This window comes from Pogona vitticeps, chromosome 9 (genome assembly GCF_051106095.1).
Source record: "Pogona vitticeps strain Pit_001003342236 chromosome 9, PviZW2.1, whole genome shotgun sequence".
NCBI classification, from domain to species: Eukaryota; Metazoa; Chordata; class Lepidosauria; order Squamata; family Agamidae; genus Pogona; species Pogona vitticeps.
Window position 1 is genome coordinate 22,746,119 of NC_135791.1, and position 16,653 is coordinate 22,762,771.

Genomic DNA, 16,653 nt, shown 5'->3' on the forward strand with positions numbered 1-16,653 from the left:
ATCAGAGGCTCCGGAGATTAAGAGACAAGTGTGTGTATCCATCAGCGCTAAACTGCCTCCCTGCGCTGGAGAGAGCCGGCCGGGCTGCGGACGCGCCTGGCATGGCAAACACGCGCCCCTCCAGGAGGGCAGGAGCGGGAGTTCTGGGGTAGCCAGGCTTGCTGGGGGGGGGAAGGTTCAAGGGGGCGAGGTGGGACGGGGGGGCGGACTCGATCTACCGCTCCCCCTCCCCAGAATAAATGGGGAGGGGTCTGGAGAGGTTTTAAAAGACCACAGAGGGGGAATCTGAAGAAACGGAGTAGTTCGTGTCTGGTGGTAATGAAGAGATCGCGCTGGGAGCCCGCAGGGTCTCTGGGGCTCAGACCCACACCCACACTTGGTAGTCTGGAGGCTCATAAGGCGGACCCCTGGAGGCGTCGTAGTTGTAAGTGGACACCATGGAGTCCCGGGTTCAAATCGCGCTGCTCTCAGGGGGCTCACTAGGGGGCAGTCACTAGCTCTTCGCCTCAACTCTACTCGCTGGTTTGACGTGCAATCCGGGGAACAACAGAAGGCGGGCTACCTTGCGGGGTTGTTGTCAAGGTGGCTAAAGTCAAGCAGGCTTCGGACGCTTCTTTCAGAAGAAAGTCGCGTGGAGATCAACGAGACTTACTCGCGTGTAAAGCGAGGGTGGCGAGTCTGTAGACATGTACTGGGAAGTTAAGCTTCGTGGATCATGATAATTAATGAGTCTGGGAGTAAGCACGTGTGGGGTGTGCTGGAAAAAGGCCTTTGAAGGGGGGGGAGGTAGAGGGAAGGAATCCCAGGGAACCAAGCCCAACGTGTTTTAAAGGATTCCTCTCCTCCTCGGTTCCCCTGCCCGCTCCCAACTTCACCTGATGTTGAAACAGCAGGTCTACCTCCATAAAGGTTAACTCTTGCTCCTCCTTCCCATGTATTTGACTCTGAGTAGCTCTGGGGTACTAGATTGAAAGAATATGACTGGGAGGGGGGGTGATCAGACGGGTACAGAAGGACAGAACGTGCAGGGACTCGGAAGATAAGAGCGAAGGGGTAGGTTGGGGGCTCAGCTGAAGCTCGGAAAGGTGTGGGGGGTCCTGATCCCACTCATCTCCCATGCACTCGTTAGTTAAGCAGGATCTGTGAAGCTCCACGCCTCTCCGTGATGCCATTGCCGCCCCACCTCTGGCTGAGATTTGAGAATTTAAAGTGGCTAGATCGTAAGGGAAGGGCGGCGAGAAGAAGTAGAAGGTATACCTCCAGCCTTCCTGTTTTGAATGGGAGTGGGGGGTTAGGCAGGCACCTGGTTGGCCGTGTGGGACTAGGGCATACCTTTGCAAAACGTCCTCTATTTATTTGCACGTCTCCAGGCAACCTTAAAAATAAGTTTACGAAACTAGAAACTTGAGCGTGGGATTTGTAAAGTCCCACCTGTGACCTTCGCTTCTGTCCTAATTTCTAAGGAAATAGATTTGGGAGGAAAAGAAGCAGAGAGGAGATTCTTTGGAAGAGTTCGGGCGGGTGGTGTGAGGGGCAAAGACTCCGGAAACTGGGGTCCGAATCCCTGCTCAGTCTGGGAAATTTACTTGGGTGGTGTGTGGCTATGTTAAACCGGTCCTTGAACATCTCCCACTGTGAGTGGAAAGGAATTTGAAAGCGCATAACATAATCCCCTAGCTGGAGAGCTAAGTGGCCACGCCAAGCTCCGAATATTATAGGTCTTGCCGGGACCTTTCTTTCCAAAGCCAGGGATCAGCTCCAGAACAGGCAAAAGGATATAGGGGGGAGCCTCTGAGTGCCGCTCCTTCTCTACCAAATAATTACTGTACAGGTTTTTCCCACACTTGGTCTAGGACATAGAAGGAAGACCCAGATCTCCTCCCCAACAGACCTGAGCCCTGGAACCTCTCACCTTAGAAACTAAAAACTAGTGACAGCCAGGAGCGAAGTGAGATTTGGAGTCTGGTTGAAGGAATTAGGGAGGAGAGCTTGCTCCGAAGGCTGGAACTTATGCAGCAGAGGAAAAGGGCGAGCACGGCGGGGATAGATGGAATAGAACAGGCCTGGAACTCTGTGCGTGTGTGAGTGTGCGTGTGTGAGAGAGGGAGGGAGGGAAAGAGAGATTTAGCATATACCAAAGGAAACATTGGCTCTCGCAAGCGGATCTTGCATGCATCTGTTTGAGAAACAAGCACACCGTGCCATCAATATATTTCAAAGAGCGGGGAGAATCTCAGAAGTTTAACTTAGCATAGGTATCCGCCGGTCGCTCCTCATTGCAATGACTGGGTTAAAGTCGCCTCTACAAGCCACCCTCAAGTGCCGCGGCTTCACTGCGTGCTGGATCGCCGGGGTCTCTGAACTCTACCGGGGCTAGGTAGCCAGCCACTTTCTCTGTAGATCCCAGGCGAGGATTTTGCGAAAGCAATTTACTCACAACTTCCCCCCCACCCCCCGCGGGAGCGCATACACACAGAGAGACACTCGCACCAGTTGGATTCCATCCACTCAAAGGGCCCTCTGGGGATCCCTCTCATCCCGAGCTAAAGCGATTGTTGTCTTTGACGTTTTCTTTGGTTCTCTCTCTGGGTTAATCATTCCGCTAGTCCGCAGGAGGCTGGCGGTCGGGTTTCGCAGACCGCGTTATTTCATATATATAGGGCGTGGAGGGCGCGAGCTATATTTTCACTGCTCCTGGTAAATGCTGGTGAAAGTCTACAACCCAATTACTCTAGAGCAGAGACACGGACTTTTTAATAGAAATGCTTTCCCTAAAACAGGCATTCCTGAAGCAGAAATGTTAAGTGCTCCGTACACGGAGAGGACTGAGATGACCTCTGAGAAAGGGAAACCAAATGTATTAAAATAGAGATTCGGTAAGAATATAACCTGAAATGGCTCACACATTATGGGGACTCAAAATGGCCTGGAAGGAATCTTCTTGGATAATCTCTCCCTCTGGTCGCCCTACATTGTCATGAAGACACCCCAGAATATGTTTTTAAAAAAGAGTCTTCTCGGTTTAGCTAGTCCTCTTGGAGACTCGCCAAAACCTGAGTCTCATCAACTGGAATGAGCTGGATTGTATATTAGAATGTGCGTGTGTGTGTGTTTGTGTGTGAAATGCAACTTTAAATGTTCTCCTGCTAAGAGGGTTTTCCTCCCCCCCAAGTATACTGCACAAATCAACTTGGTACACCAGCAATTGTGGGAGCGATCTCCCCCCCACACCTGTTGTTTGCACTAAATTCCTGTTCAGGTGGAAATGCTGGTGAGATTTATTCCACGTTCAAAAGATGTACAAGACATGTTTATCCTTAAAATACTTTTTGGAGGACAGGCATTTAGAACAGGTTTTGATGGCTTGGAAAAAAGGTGGGACAATTGGCATAGTGTTACTTGAGCCGTCCAGATGTAGTGAATTATTTTATTCTGTGATTATAGCCAGTTGCAAGGAAAAGGGTCCTAAAAATGCTGCGAGTGATTTTAATTTTAATCCTGGAGTTGTCACCCAAGGGCGGCCCTACCGTTTCAAAGAGGTTAGGGGGCTCAGGTTGAACCCTGCCTGGATTCAAATCTAATCCCAACCATGGCTGTCTCTGTTGTCTTCAGCAAATCACCGTAATCCTCACTTCCTGTCTGGAATATGGGCACAATGGCAACTTCCCTTAAATCATTTGCTAGAACTATGAAATGACACGGAAATTATGTTATCTACCCCAATTCTCAGACAAGACAGGGCTTTAAAAACACAGAAAAAAATGTCAGCTCTGGCAGCATTCCAGCATTAAGGCCCTATTCTCTGTTAAAGGATGCAGTTTCTGTCTCAGTTTATTCCAGCCCTTTCTCTCCAAACAGCTGCAGGTTGCTTCTTGAACCCAGCTCCTTTCAGTTGTGTTGCCCTGCAGACCTCATGATGGGCTCTGTAGTTGAACACATCTTGAAACCACCAGGTTCGGGAAGACTGGTATGTTTTAGTACTGTACATATACATGGATAATGCTGTGTGGCTATTTTGTTCTACAGTGTATGTATTAACTGCCCCCATATAAAGAACCCATAGACATGGGGTGAGGGGAATCCTATTGACATGATAATCAAGGCATGTTGACTCAGAAAAGGAGTCCCTTTCAGTTCAATGGAGTGTTGAGAATGTACGTTGAATTATGCATATTTTCAGAACTGCTGGATAGCTCAATGGCTTAGAGGTTGGGAGTTTGAATCCCCTTTTGTGCCTCTTTGATAGGAATTGAACTCAATGAGCCCTGGGGTCCTTTCCAGTTCTGCAGCTCTAAGATTATTATTAAATACACTTTGAGCTGAAATGGTGATGCCAAAGTATAAGTAACTCTTCTGAAAAAAAAAAGGGATACGGCAGAAAGAACAACCCTTATGTATCCTAGTATGTTTACACACTAGTAACATGGTGTCTCCCTCAGTCTGTTCAAAAACAGGTTAATCTGCAAAAATAATTTAAAAGAGAGAGAGAGAGAGAGAGAGAGAGAGAGATTGTAATCTTATACATACTTACCCAGAAGTCAGTACTGGGGGAAATTGACAGTCTTCTATATAGATTTAATGTATGTAGGTTTTTTTCACCACCAGCTGACATCATAGAAAAGTTTTGGGGCAGTGCTTTCCCCAGGGCCTGGAAACATCATCCTCATCAGCCTTAGAACTGCACAGCTGGAAGGGACCCTACAGATCCTTAAGTTCAGTCCCTGTCAAGGAGGCCCAGTGGGGGATTTGAACCCCCAACCTCTGATTTTGTAGCCAGAGACCAAAACCACCGAGCTATCATTGGTGGACTGCTGCTCCCAGTGTCCGCATCCAGCAAAGCCTAGGGTAAAAATGGCTGGAGGATTCTGGGAAATGTAGTTAAAAATGTAAAATTTCCAAGCTCTTATTTTTCTTGATACCTTAGATAGCCTTTTCGATACGTTCACATGGACCATACTATACACCAAATGCAAGCTTCTTTCATATAAAGACAGCACTCATTTTGGAACTGCCAGCTTCTTTTCTCATTCCTGTGTTCTCATGGAGTGATTTATCAGGGGATAACTATCAAAGTCCCCTGCAGCGATGAAGTTCAGGTGCATGACTACCACGATGGTAATCTTGGGAGAAAGAGTCAGGCCTAGACATTTTCTTGTTGGAGATGAAGCAGAAAATTCCTCTTTTCCCTCTCGTGGGTCAAGTTAGTAACAGTATCCAGATTATTCTAGCGTTGGGGTCAAATTTCAAAAATAGTTATCCCTGAGACCAAGAATACAAAACAGTAAACGGATTAACAATGTGATGTTCTTTCATGGCATTTAAATTCAACTCCTGAGGGCATCTCCTCATTCTGCCTAAGGCTGGCCTTAGAGGTGAGCGCTGCTGGTGCTGCTAGTAGAGTAGTACATTTCTCCAATAATAATAATAAAAAAAAGACATGGAGAATGGGAAAGAATAGAGCAGGGATCAGCAACTGAAACAACTGAGAAGAATCAGGTGTCAGTGAAAAACAGGTTAAAACAAAGTGGTGGAGATTCAGGAAGAAGATTTACTAAGAAATCGGGCCTGGGGAGAATCATCTGAGCAAAGAGGGGGGAAAAGCTTCAATTTTATGAGCCAATGTCAACCCTCTGTCTCTACTTTTTGCATTTTTGGAGGATGCATTATTGACATAGATTCAAATATTCCTAGTATATTTGCTACTGGGGACCAATGTAATATAATGGATAGGGTGACTAGAATTCAGGCGATAACGGTTTCAAATCCCTGCTTCTTCATGGCAATTCACTGGGAGATGGAAATGGTAAACCACTCTCTCAGCATCTCACATATCTTAAAAATCTAATTAGGGTCACCATAAGGCACAAGTAACTTGATGGCACATGAGATCAACATATTTTTTTGCTATTATTCTAGGATCTGCTCCCTCTTGGAGGTCTTTAGACGTTAAGCCTCTGAATAGATGCATTCTGTTTCTGTGTTCGCCCTTGCAAATGCATGAGTGAGCATTAAGGCACATGTACACTAAGGCATCATATAGAGCACAAATTGCCATTCTATACTGTACACTGCAGCCCCTGAGCTATGTTTTAAACTAGTGATAACATATTGCACAAATTCTTTCCCCCAGCAAACAGATTAGCAGTTCCCCACTCAGTAGCCTTTCTGAAGCTGTCAAACTACAAATACTCTCATTGCTGGTCAAGTTGCGCTAGTCAAGAATGATAAAAGTTGCATTCCAACACTTTTAGAGAATATGGGGTTTTGAGAAGGTTGAAGCAGATTTTTAACTGAAAAGACCCAAACCTTCTTGTCTTTTAAATCCACGGAGCATGCATTCTTAGATAAAGAACTGCACAGTTGAAAGAGTCAACTATGTATAACAGCTTGTTAATGTAATGAGACTTTAGCTGTCATCCCCATACAAGAACTGGCAAACGTATTCCATTTTTCCTCTCTGTGGAATGCTGGAGAGTTGAATGGAAACAGATTTTTAAAATGAAAATGTACGACAGGATACCTAGAAGCTTCCTGAGAATGCCATGACCATAGATAGCTATGGCCCTACACAGGATTAATGTGCTAAAAAAAATTTGACTTTTGTTTTGTAATGCAATTATTCAGTATAACAGGATTTGAGATTACTATAAACATTAGAAAGAATGCTGTAAAGAAAGTGAAGCCGATTCCATTGGCAGCAGGCCAATCCTTAGGCCTACCTTAGTTTGCTTAAGTGTAACCAACTCTATGCAGGATCGGTCTGTAAATCTTTTTCCCATTGATCCTTTGTATCAAGGGGTGTTTTGCTCACCAGCCACCTTCATTTCTATTTTGTTGGCCAATTGAAAAATTTGTATGAACCAGCCCCATGAATGGACAGGAAGGAGTATCCTAATTAGCCTGCTTGGAGGCATAACTTCCTTGGGGAAAAAAATCTGGCTTTTACTATCCGTTTTAGCTAGTTTAGTTTTTGCTCCTAAGGAGTTAGAGGGTCACTAACAAAATCTTAAACCAACTACAGCTTCCAGACTTCTTTGTGAGTAAAATCATGACATTCAATTGGTATAATACAAATTTGCATTTGTTAAGAAGTTAGGCCTGTAAAAAGGTTCATTGGAGATAGCTGATTCTACAGCTGCACTTCTTGGAAGATTTCCACACTGTTTTTCAGTGGTCTCTAGAATCATCAGAATACCGATAAAGGGTCCTGCCAGTACAACTCAGTGGACCAGAACTTGTTAGAAGGCAGGGAGTGGCATGATGTAACTGGAGATAAGTCTGGCCAGTCCTTGAATGAGAGAACCAGCTGGGAAGCCTCCGCATGATCTACCTTGATCTCTACAACTTAAAGATGCTAAATTGGAATAAATATTTATAATATTGTTAGAATAATCCTAGAACTGCAGAGCTGGAAGAGATTGTATGGATCATTGAGCCCAGCCCCAGTCAAGGAGACACAGTGGGGAATCGAACTCCCAGCCTCTGGCTCCACAGCCAGGTAACTGAAGGCAGCAGTGAAGACTCTAGTTCAACTTCATGCTTGGCAATGGTGGCTGTAGGGCAAGTGACTCAAAAACCATCTATTATTCATTGGTCTCCAACCTTGGGCCTCCAGATGTTCTTGGACTTCAACTCTCAGAAATCCTGGCCAGCAGAGGTGGTGGTGAAGTCTTCTGGGAGTTGTAGTCCAAGAACATCTGGAGGCCCAAAGTTGGGGACCACTGATTCTATTTCATAGGGTTGCTAGGAGGATCAAAAATGAGAGAAGCTGTAGCATTGCATCTTGAGTTCCTTCTGATAGCGATCTGATAAATGGGTAAAATATGACTTAGGTTACGCTTAGAATAAGCCAACGGACACCCCCATGATTTATCCAGATTACAAAGCTGTCACGTTCCTTCGTGACTGACATGTAGCTGCTCCTTTTGATACTTCAGACAATAATTTTTTTTCCCTTGGGCCTTGCTACATCTCATCTAACTCTCCTTAGTTGTCACCCTCCTCTCTGTCTAGAACAGAAACGGGAGAAGTGTGAGGACAGGACCTGTTTTGTGTCTGAGCCCACGGGAGGTAGCTGTATAACCTGTACTTTAGTGATACAGCTAAACACTGATATGTGGCAGAAGGAAGAATAAGTGCTTTTAAAGTACAACCAGGGTACTTTAATCACTGATAAACCACATAAGCACATCTGAGCTTGGATAAAGTGTTTCTGTTTCCAATAACCTAGACATTGCTTTGGTACCTCTGATTTGCTGAGTTCCGTGCGCAGTAAACAAAGGAAAGTGTGCAATGTTTCAGGCTATAAATACCAAACTGGTAGCCAAATCACACAAAAGCTTCTTGATGAAGAACTCTGTCTAGCTCCAATCCTTGCACACTCCTCAGGAAGAGATCTATTAAAACATCGTTGCATTCGTTATCTCATCTTCTCTGAGATTGAATGGAAACAAAGGTATACAGGATCCCTTCTGTCTCTTTCACCCTCTCTCTCCAAGAAGAACAGGAAGGGACGGTTGTGATGCTGGCTGCAGTCAGTCAGGGAGGAGGGCAGTGGGTTGTATGGATGAAATAGGCCAGGATGTTGTACTTGAGAACCAATCTCCTCTTTGACGGGTTCCATCCCTCTTCTTTATAACCGTCATTACTGCTGACTCAAGCAGGTGTGAAGAGTCAGCAGGCTCAAGCAAGCTGGACGGTTTTGCCTTGCACCCCTGTGATTTCCCACCTCTCTCTGTGTGTGCTTGTAGCCTGCCAATATTTCCTCCTGCATTAGTATTTATCCAACCCCATGATGAATGCATTTCATCGTTTGCTTTTTTTTTTTTTTTTTGGTACAGATAGCATCCTAGTGGCTAAAGATGCGATGGCTTTAGCAGTAAGAAAGCAGCCTGCACCAAAATGGCAAGAACAGAATAATACAGAATGCCAGTAAAAGGAATGCAAAGCCTTTATCCAGCCTAGCAAAGAGGTTGCTTTGTGGCTTTTAATATTCACCATCCAGCACAACCATACATATCTATGCAGTGGATTTTCAAAGGAAGCCCAGCAGAGAAAGAACCACCTTAGGTAGTTGATTTAGGGCAACGTAGAAGCTTATGCTTATTTACTTATTTATGTTTATGTGCCTTTTCTCCAAGTAGCTCGAGGCAGTAGACATGATTTTCTCCCCTGGCCAAATTTACACGTGCAGAATATTTTATGCCGTGATCTTATGGATCACTCTGTTAGCTTCAAGACTGGGCAAAGATCTGATCCCAAGCCATCCTGCTCCTAACAAAACTCCAGACTATGATGGCTTCCAACTTCCATCACTCCTAGTCAGTAGAACCAGATGCAGCTCTTCACACAGTGCATAGTTAAACTGGGGAATCCAATACCACAAGATAGGAAATGACCACCTCCCTAGGTGGCTTTGAAAATGAATTAACACGTTTACAGAAGATAGATCCATCACTGGCTATTGGTCATGCTGCTTCACAGCTTGGAAAATTTACATCCCTCAGCCAGGCTTGGGAGCTTCTGGGAGTTGTTGCCTAAAAATGTAACTTTTCTAAACTCTATGCCATTTCCCCCTACCAGGAGCAACAGCAGAGATTGCCCTGATGTCCTCCTTTCAGCCTTTCCAAAGAAGCATTTGGGTGATCCCTGTGGGAAACAGAAATTCAGACCAGGTAGGCCGGTGGTATGATCCAGCAAATGGCTTCTTATGTTCTGATTTGGAAGTTGGCCATATTTAGATCAGCTGAGCTTGTAAGACTTACATGAAATCCCACCCTTACCTGCTTGTAGCACATCGGTAGCAAGAACTGCCCACTTTATAGCAACCTTTTTTTTTTTTTTTTTGCTCACCCAGAGACTACTTTGAGTTGCCACAAGCAACTAAGTTAGTAGCCATTTCCTAGGGACTTATTCAGATATAGCTCTGTGTAAATTTGAAGAGCTGGACAATCAAGTAGACCCTGAGCAGAGTAGACCTTTGGTCTAGATGGGTGGGATAGAAATCCAATGAATGAATGAATGAATGAATGAATGAATGAATGAATGAATGAATGAAAGAATAAATAAATAAATAAATAAATAAATAAATAAATAAATAAATAAATAAATAAATAAATAAATAAATAAATAAATGAGCATCCTTTGGAAGGGTCACCCATGGAGCTTTGTCTCCCGTGTTGCTTTGAAAAATATGCCACAGATCAGTGCGGAAAAGATGATTCAGTCATCTGAGTTCCCCATGACAGCCCTCAATGTTGAATGAACGGGCCACAATAAATGCCTCCAGGAGATTGTGGCTATATACTAAGGACCGATTTGGGTGTTGTTTCAAATGCCAGGAGCAGCAAATTGTAAACTATTTGCTCAAGCATCCCAATCCTTAAATGTAGGGAAGCTTCACATATGCTGTTTATCTGAAACCCTAAGCTCATTTTAGTGTACTGATGTGTGAAACATACTGCATCACTTGCAAAATTCACTGGACAGGTTTGATTCGGTCATTGTTGGACAGACAAGTGTTTGCAATAGACAACCATCCTGTCGCCTATATCAAAACAAAGGCAACGGTGCTGTGTTCTTGCTTTTTCGACCTATGTATCTCTAGCACAAGAATGTAAGAAATTCCTTGCTGGATCAGACCTAGCATTTTGTTTCCAACAGCCTTCTGCCAGATGTTTCTGGGAAACTTGGAAAGAAGGCCTGAAGGTGTAGGTTGCTCCCAGCAACAGGTGCTTTGAAGACGTATACTGTACTGCCTGTATACACAGAGGCTTTGTTTAACTATCATGCTGAACAGATCTGCCACTTCTAAGTTGGTTAACCTTTTGTTAAAACCAGCCATGCTAGTTTCCTTCACAACCCGTTACTTCTGTGGGATATGGAATCACTTTTAAATGACAATTCCTTCCTTCCCCAGCTTCTGGCCATCTAAGAAGCCTTTTGAGGTGTGTGTGCAATTTATTTTTAGGTTCAGGGAGTTTGGGCGTGTCAAAGGGGTCAAGGAAGGCTTGCTGGGGCTGTATTGGGGACCCATAGGCTGCACTTGGCTCATTCCTGACATAATGAAATTAAACCCAAAAATTAATGTATGAAAGGAGGAAAATAGCTATTTTAGCTCAAACCAAGACTTTCTGACTATTTCCTTATTGGTCAGCTAGATATTTCTAGAAGCTCACAAGAAGGAAGACAAAAAGGCAATGGCTTCTTCCCCTTTATTTCTCCCCAGCATCTGGCATTCCGGGGTACACTGCCTTTGCATATGGAAGATCCATCGACTCTTCTGATTAATACCAACTGATAAACTCTGTGTATGTGTCCAATCCTTTTAAAAGCCATCTAAGACAGTGGTGATTAAGGTGCCTTTTTCCAATAGATTCTGTCTGTTCATTATATGGAAGTGTAGCCCAAGACATTTTCCTTGTTTGAAGCAGGACAGGAAATGGCCCCAGCCACCCGTCCGTGGCATCCAAAACCAATTTTATTTTGGGGCACAAGGCAGAAAAATCCCACCAGTATCTCCCTTCCCTCTTGGGAACAACAATGCATGAAAAAAAAAAAAACCTAACAAGCAATGATGCTGCTAAAATGGACCCCACACATTGACCAAGGGTAGGACTGGCTTTTGTTGCATGCTGTGCAAAGGCTAGCTTCTTCTTCTTCTTCTTCTTCTTCTTCTTCTTCTTCTTCTTCTTCTTCTTCTTCTTCTTCTTCTTCTTCTTCTTCTTCTTCTTCTTCTTCTTCTTCTTCTTCTTCTTCTTCTTCTTCTTCTTGTCAAGAATGAGTCTATTGCCAAGAAGCTTTGCTGGGTAGCTGCAATGTTATGACAAAAGGAGGGATTTGAATTTTTTTTTTACAAAAATCCTCTCTCCTGCACAAATGCATTCTCCATGAACAGAAGTCAGGGGTGGGGGATATAATGAGAAAAGCATATTTATTAAACAAGAAGGCACAGAACTCAGTTGAGGTGGACAAGGGATGTTCCCAATGCCTCCTCTTCCAGGACCCACATCCCTAGAATCCACACAACAGTTGGCACATGGAAATGCAGACGCTCTAAAGACTGGGTTGATGTTGCAGCCTCCAGACTTCCATTAACATACAGATCCACATTCCGTTTCATGACTGAGCAGTCAAATGAATGCTTCACCCCTGTTGCATTCATTTCATGAAGATATTAAAAAGGAACAAAAAGAAAAAGCCAGGGGTGGGAGAGAGAGCGAGAGAGATGCTCCCATCAATGGCAAATAATTGCAGGAAGTGTTCCCATGAATCTGGATGCAGATCAAAGATAGAGAGCATCTTTTGCCAGCAGGAAATCCCGTATTCGGTCCTTGGGATTTCCAGATTCAGGAATGACTCCCGCCTGATAGACTGGGAGAGCTACTGCAATCAACGTCGGAGACAAGGTAGAGGTCAGTGGGCCTTGTGGACCAAGATGGGAGAAAGTAGCTTCAGAACCTCAAATACAGTGGTGCCTCGCTAGACAGTTACCCCACATGACAGTTTTTTCGCGATTGCTATAGCGATTCGCAAAACAGTGATTCCTGTGGGGGAATTTCGCTGGACAATGTTTGGTCCCTGCTTCGCAAACCGATTTTCGCTAGACGACAATTTGCTTTTTGCTAGACAATGATTTCGCTAGACAGCGATTTCAGTGGAACGAATTATCATCGTCTAGCGAGGCACCACTGTACTCCCCCCCCCTTTTAATAATATCAGCTGCCAGGATTTCCCCCAAAACTCCCCATCACTGCATTCCAGGGCCCCTGGAAAAAACCCGGTCTCCTCCCGCCGCCTTATAGCCCCAATGCCGAAGGGGCACGTGGAGACGGAAAGTGCGAGGAAAGAATGAGGAAGGATGGAAGCGGGGTGGTGGTGGCGCCTGTCCGGAAAAAGCTGGCCAAAGCAGAGACGAGAGACCCTGCACGGCCCCCGAGCGAAGGAAAGGGACGGGGTGCCTGGGAATGGGTGGTTGCAGGGCGCCGCCCAGAGGCGAGCGGCTGAAGGATCGGGGAGCGCCGGCTTGGAGGCAAGGGAGGGCGCAGGCAGCCAGGCCGGGCCGCACGGATCGATGGAGGCAGAGGCGCCCGGCGCGAGGATTGCATCTTGTCACAATAATTTATTGCTCTCATCCCCGCCTGATCGATGGTTTGAATTAGCGAAGCGCCCGGCTTTAATATTTACCCTCCGCGCTGCGCCTCCAATCTCAATTCTAATTGATTCGGACACGGGCAAGCGCTGGGCCGGGCCGGGCGGCGGTGGGGCGGGAGAGAGAGAGAGGATGGCCGGGGTCTCGGGGGGGGGGGTCGGCTGCTTCGGGGGACCACGGGTGCGGGAGGGGGGGTCTCTAGGGGTCGCGGAGGGAGGAGAAGGACAGGTGCCTGCGAGTGGGGAGCGCTGGGGGGGTGCTCGCCCCTGGCGGCGGCGGGGACAGACACCTGTCAAAAGAGGATCAGGAGAGCTTGCAAGGTGTCAGAGAGAAGGGAAGCGTGGGTTTGCGGGGCTGATGAGGGGGTCGCAGAGGCTGAAGACGGTGGGGGGTCAGAAACCTTGGGGCTTTGGTAGGATAGCCTGCTGATGAAGGCGGGGGGCAGAAAGAGTTTTGGGAGAGTTGCAAATAGTCCACTGGAGTAAAAGGATATCTGAAGTGGGTTATACATAAAGAGAACTGGGCTATGGGAACAGAGCCAGCACAACGACGCACCATGTTAGGGAGGCTAGAGCATTAGATAACAAAGCAGAGAGAGAGATTCGCCTTGGCACCCTTTTCCCACTGGGGTGGGGGTGAGGGTGTTATTTGCTGTTAAGAAACAAACAAAATTTGGAAGTTGGATTGCAGCTTGGTAGCGAGCCAGCCGTTAAACTGTGGGACAAAAAACTGGCGTGATAAGCTGAAACGTATGGAAGGAAGGGGATGGCTCTCCTTAACAATTTGGGCTTACTAAACACAGGATTTCTACTGACCTTGATGGACGTGGGCCACAAAAACACACCTCTGCACACTGGCAAAGAGATAAATCATGCTTACAGAGGCAGAACATGTGGTTGCCACATGCATGTACACTCTCTCACACACATTGAGTGCAACATTATGCCCCCCCCATGTCTTCTGCGCCCTGCAGGCCAGAGGGATGTTGTATATCTCCTTGTCTATCCATAATATGATCTAGGGTTGTCTCAATAGGTATGCACTATTTTTAGACAGATAGCTCTGAATCCTCCTCTCTTCCAAGATTGCTTCAGACAGCTGGGCGTTTGACAGGGCCGTCAAGGAGCTAGAATTTATTTCCATGGACCCTTTCAGGCCTTGCCTCCACTGAAGAATTGTGAAGGATCATGAGTTTACTGCAGATTCTTAGACATCCAATAATCTGTTTCTCAAATTATCTGCTAAAACAACATTCACTTGCTATGAAATTAATTTGAGCCTTGAATGATTGCTGAGAATTATTTGGGAGCCAAGGGTTTCTATGTGCATGCTTTATCTTCAGCTGATTCATTAGTGAAGACTGAAGACTTTATTCAGCTCTAAGCATAAGCGGCGCATGGTCATAGCGGAAGTGGACGCATCGGAAAATGTTTGGTTGTCAGTGATTTTTGAGTTCCAGGCCAGCCCATTCATTAGAATTCCCCCCCACACAAGCTGTGCATACTCATAAAACCAAATGCACCTTCATTGAGCTGCAGCTCACAGATCTCTAAAGAGTTCTTGGAAAAGGAAAACAGCATTTGCAAACTCGGAGGATGGATTCCTGTTAGTGAGCATTTTAAGTGAAAACAGGGGGAACCATTTCAGGGAAAAGGCAGTGCTTCTTATCCACATTCCATTTCCTGTCTGCAGTACAGTGGTGCCTCTCTAGACGATGATAATCCATTCCACTGAAATCGCTGTTTAGCGAAATCACTGTCTAGCAAAAAGCATTTCCCCATTGGAATGCATTGAAACCTGTTTAATGCATTCCAATGGGGAAGAATCATCGTTGTCTAGCGAAGATCGGCCATAGGAAACCCGCTTTGCGAAGTGCCGATCAGCTGTTTAAATCGCTGTCTTGCGAAGCTTTAGGTCCTGGAAACACCTGTTTTGTGAGCATGGAGGGAGCTGTCAAAACCGTTGTCTAGCAAAAATCAGTTTGCGAAGCAGGGACCAAACATTGTCCAGTGAAATTCCCCCATAGGAATCACTATGTTTTGCTATAGTGATCGCAAAAAGTCAATGCCTAGCAAAAAAAAAAAAAAAAAAAAAAAAAAAAAAAAAAACTGTCATGCGGGATAACTGTCTAGCGAGGCACCACTGTAATTTGGTATCGGTGGCCAGTATTCCTAGAGGAGAAGAGAAAGGGTAGAAAACAGGTGCTCTGTTACATTTGGAAAGGGCAGGGGAAAAGAAATTAATGTTCTATGTTGGGGGGACCTTGACTTGCATGAAGGATGCATTATCTCCGGGTGATCCACCACGGGTACTTACCAGTGGTAAGTGTGACTGAAACCAGTGGTGGGTAGGTTTAGGTAATGGAGACCATCCATTAGGGCAGACAGGGTGCTCCCCCATCTCACTCTTTCCCCAGTGGTTTTCTTAGAAAAGGAGGAGGGTGCATGCATATTTTTGAAGGCCTGCCTGCCTGCCTGCATATCTCTCTCTGTGTCCTTGTGTTTATGTGCATGCAGATATGGTTACTCAGTTGCCCCAGCAATACTCATTGGTTTTTGAGCTTTCCATTCCACCAACCAAAATGGGCACTAAATGATACTGAGTCCACCATTAATGAACACCAGCTACTTTTCCCCTCCTTCTTTTTCTCTCCTGAACTTCCCTTTCCTCTCTTTTTCCTGGGCATATGAGACCTGTCACTCTTGTTGACAGCGGTCTGAAGAAATATCTTGCAGAGACCTTTGGATATTAGCTAAGGGTCACATGCAATCCAACCGAGGGTCACCAGTGGCCACAGAGCCGAAGTTTGCTTTCCCGTGTTCACTATGGCATGCACGCTTGTCCATAATGGTACAGATGTCATCGCATACTGTAGAACAGCCTTCCTCAGCCTCTAGGCAGAGTCTGTGCCTCCCAGATGTTTTAGCCTACAACTTCCTTCAATCTCTGCTAACATGGCCAATGGTGAGGGTGCAGAAGTCCAAAATATCTGGAGGGAACCACACTGGGAAAGAGTGCAGTGGGGACCACTGTAGCTGAGTTCCTGTGTTCATTGCAGAGAAACCTAGTTTCATTCCTAATTATTTCGGTGAAAAAGATGATTGGGTTGATCTGAAAGCTATCACCTGACGAGTCTGTTAGAACAGACAAACCTGAGTTAATCGTACAGAACCATAGAATTGTACAGGTGGAAGAAAGTCCTTGGGATGTCCATTCCATTCTCCTGCTAGTGCAGGAATCCATAGATAGACAGACCAATGGGTTGATCTGGAATATGTGCATTCCCAACTATGTAAGCTTTTGTTTGTTTTCTCTCATCCAGAATTTGGTTTTTTTTTTAAAAAAAATAACCGTACACTTATCTGGCAAAGAAGTTTGTCACCTGTTGCCTTATGTAGAACTCCTACACGATGAGGAAACAACTCTTGAAGTCTCTCCAGCTGTAATGCAGTTCTTGAAATTTTGAACCACCTGCAATAAATCCTCTTTTTCAAACACTTCTG

The 16,653-nt window shown here is 45.4% G+C and overlaps 1 protein-coding gene across 1 annotated transcript in view; it reads left to right on the forward strand.

The window, feature by feature from the left end:
• The window catches only part of ERFL (ETS repressor factor like), a 66,219-nt gene that overhangs the window by 717 nt on the left and 48,849 nt on the right, over positions 1-16,653 (forward strand). The gene's annotated exons all lie outside the window — the stretch shown is intronic.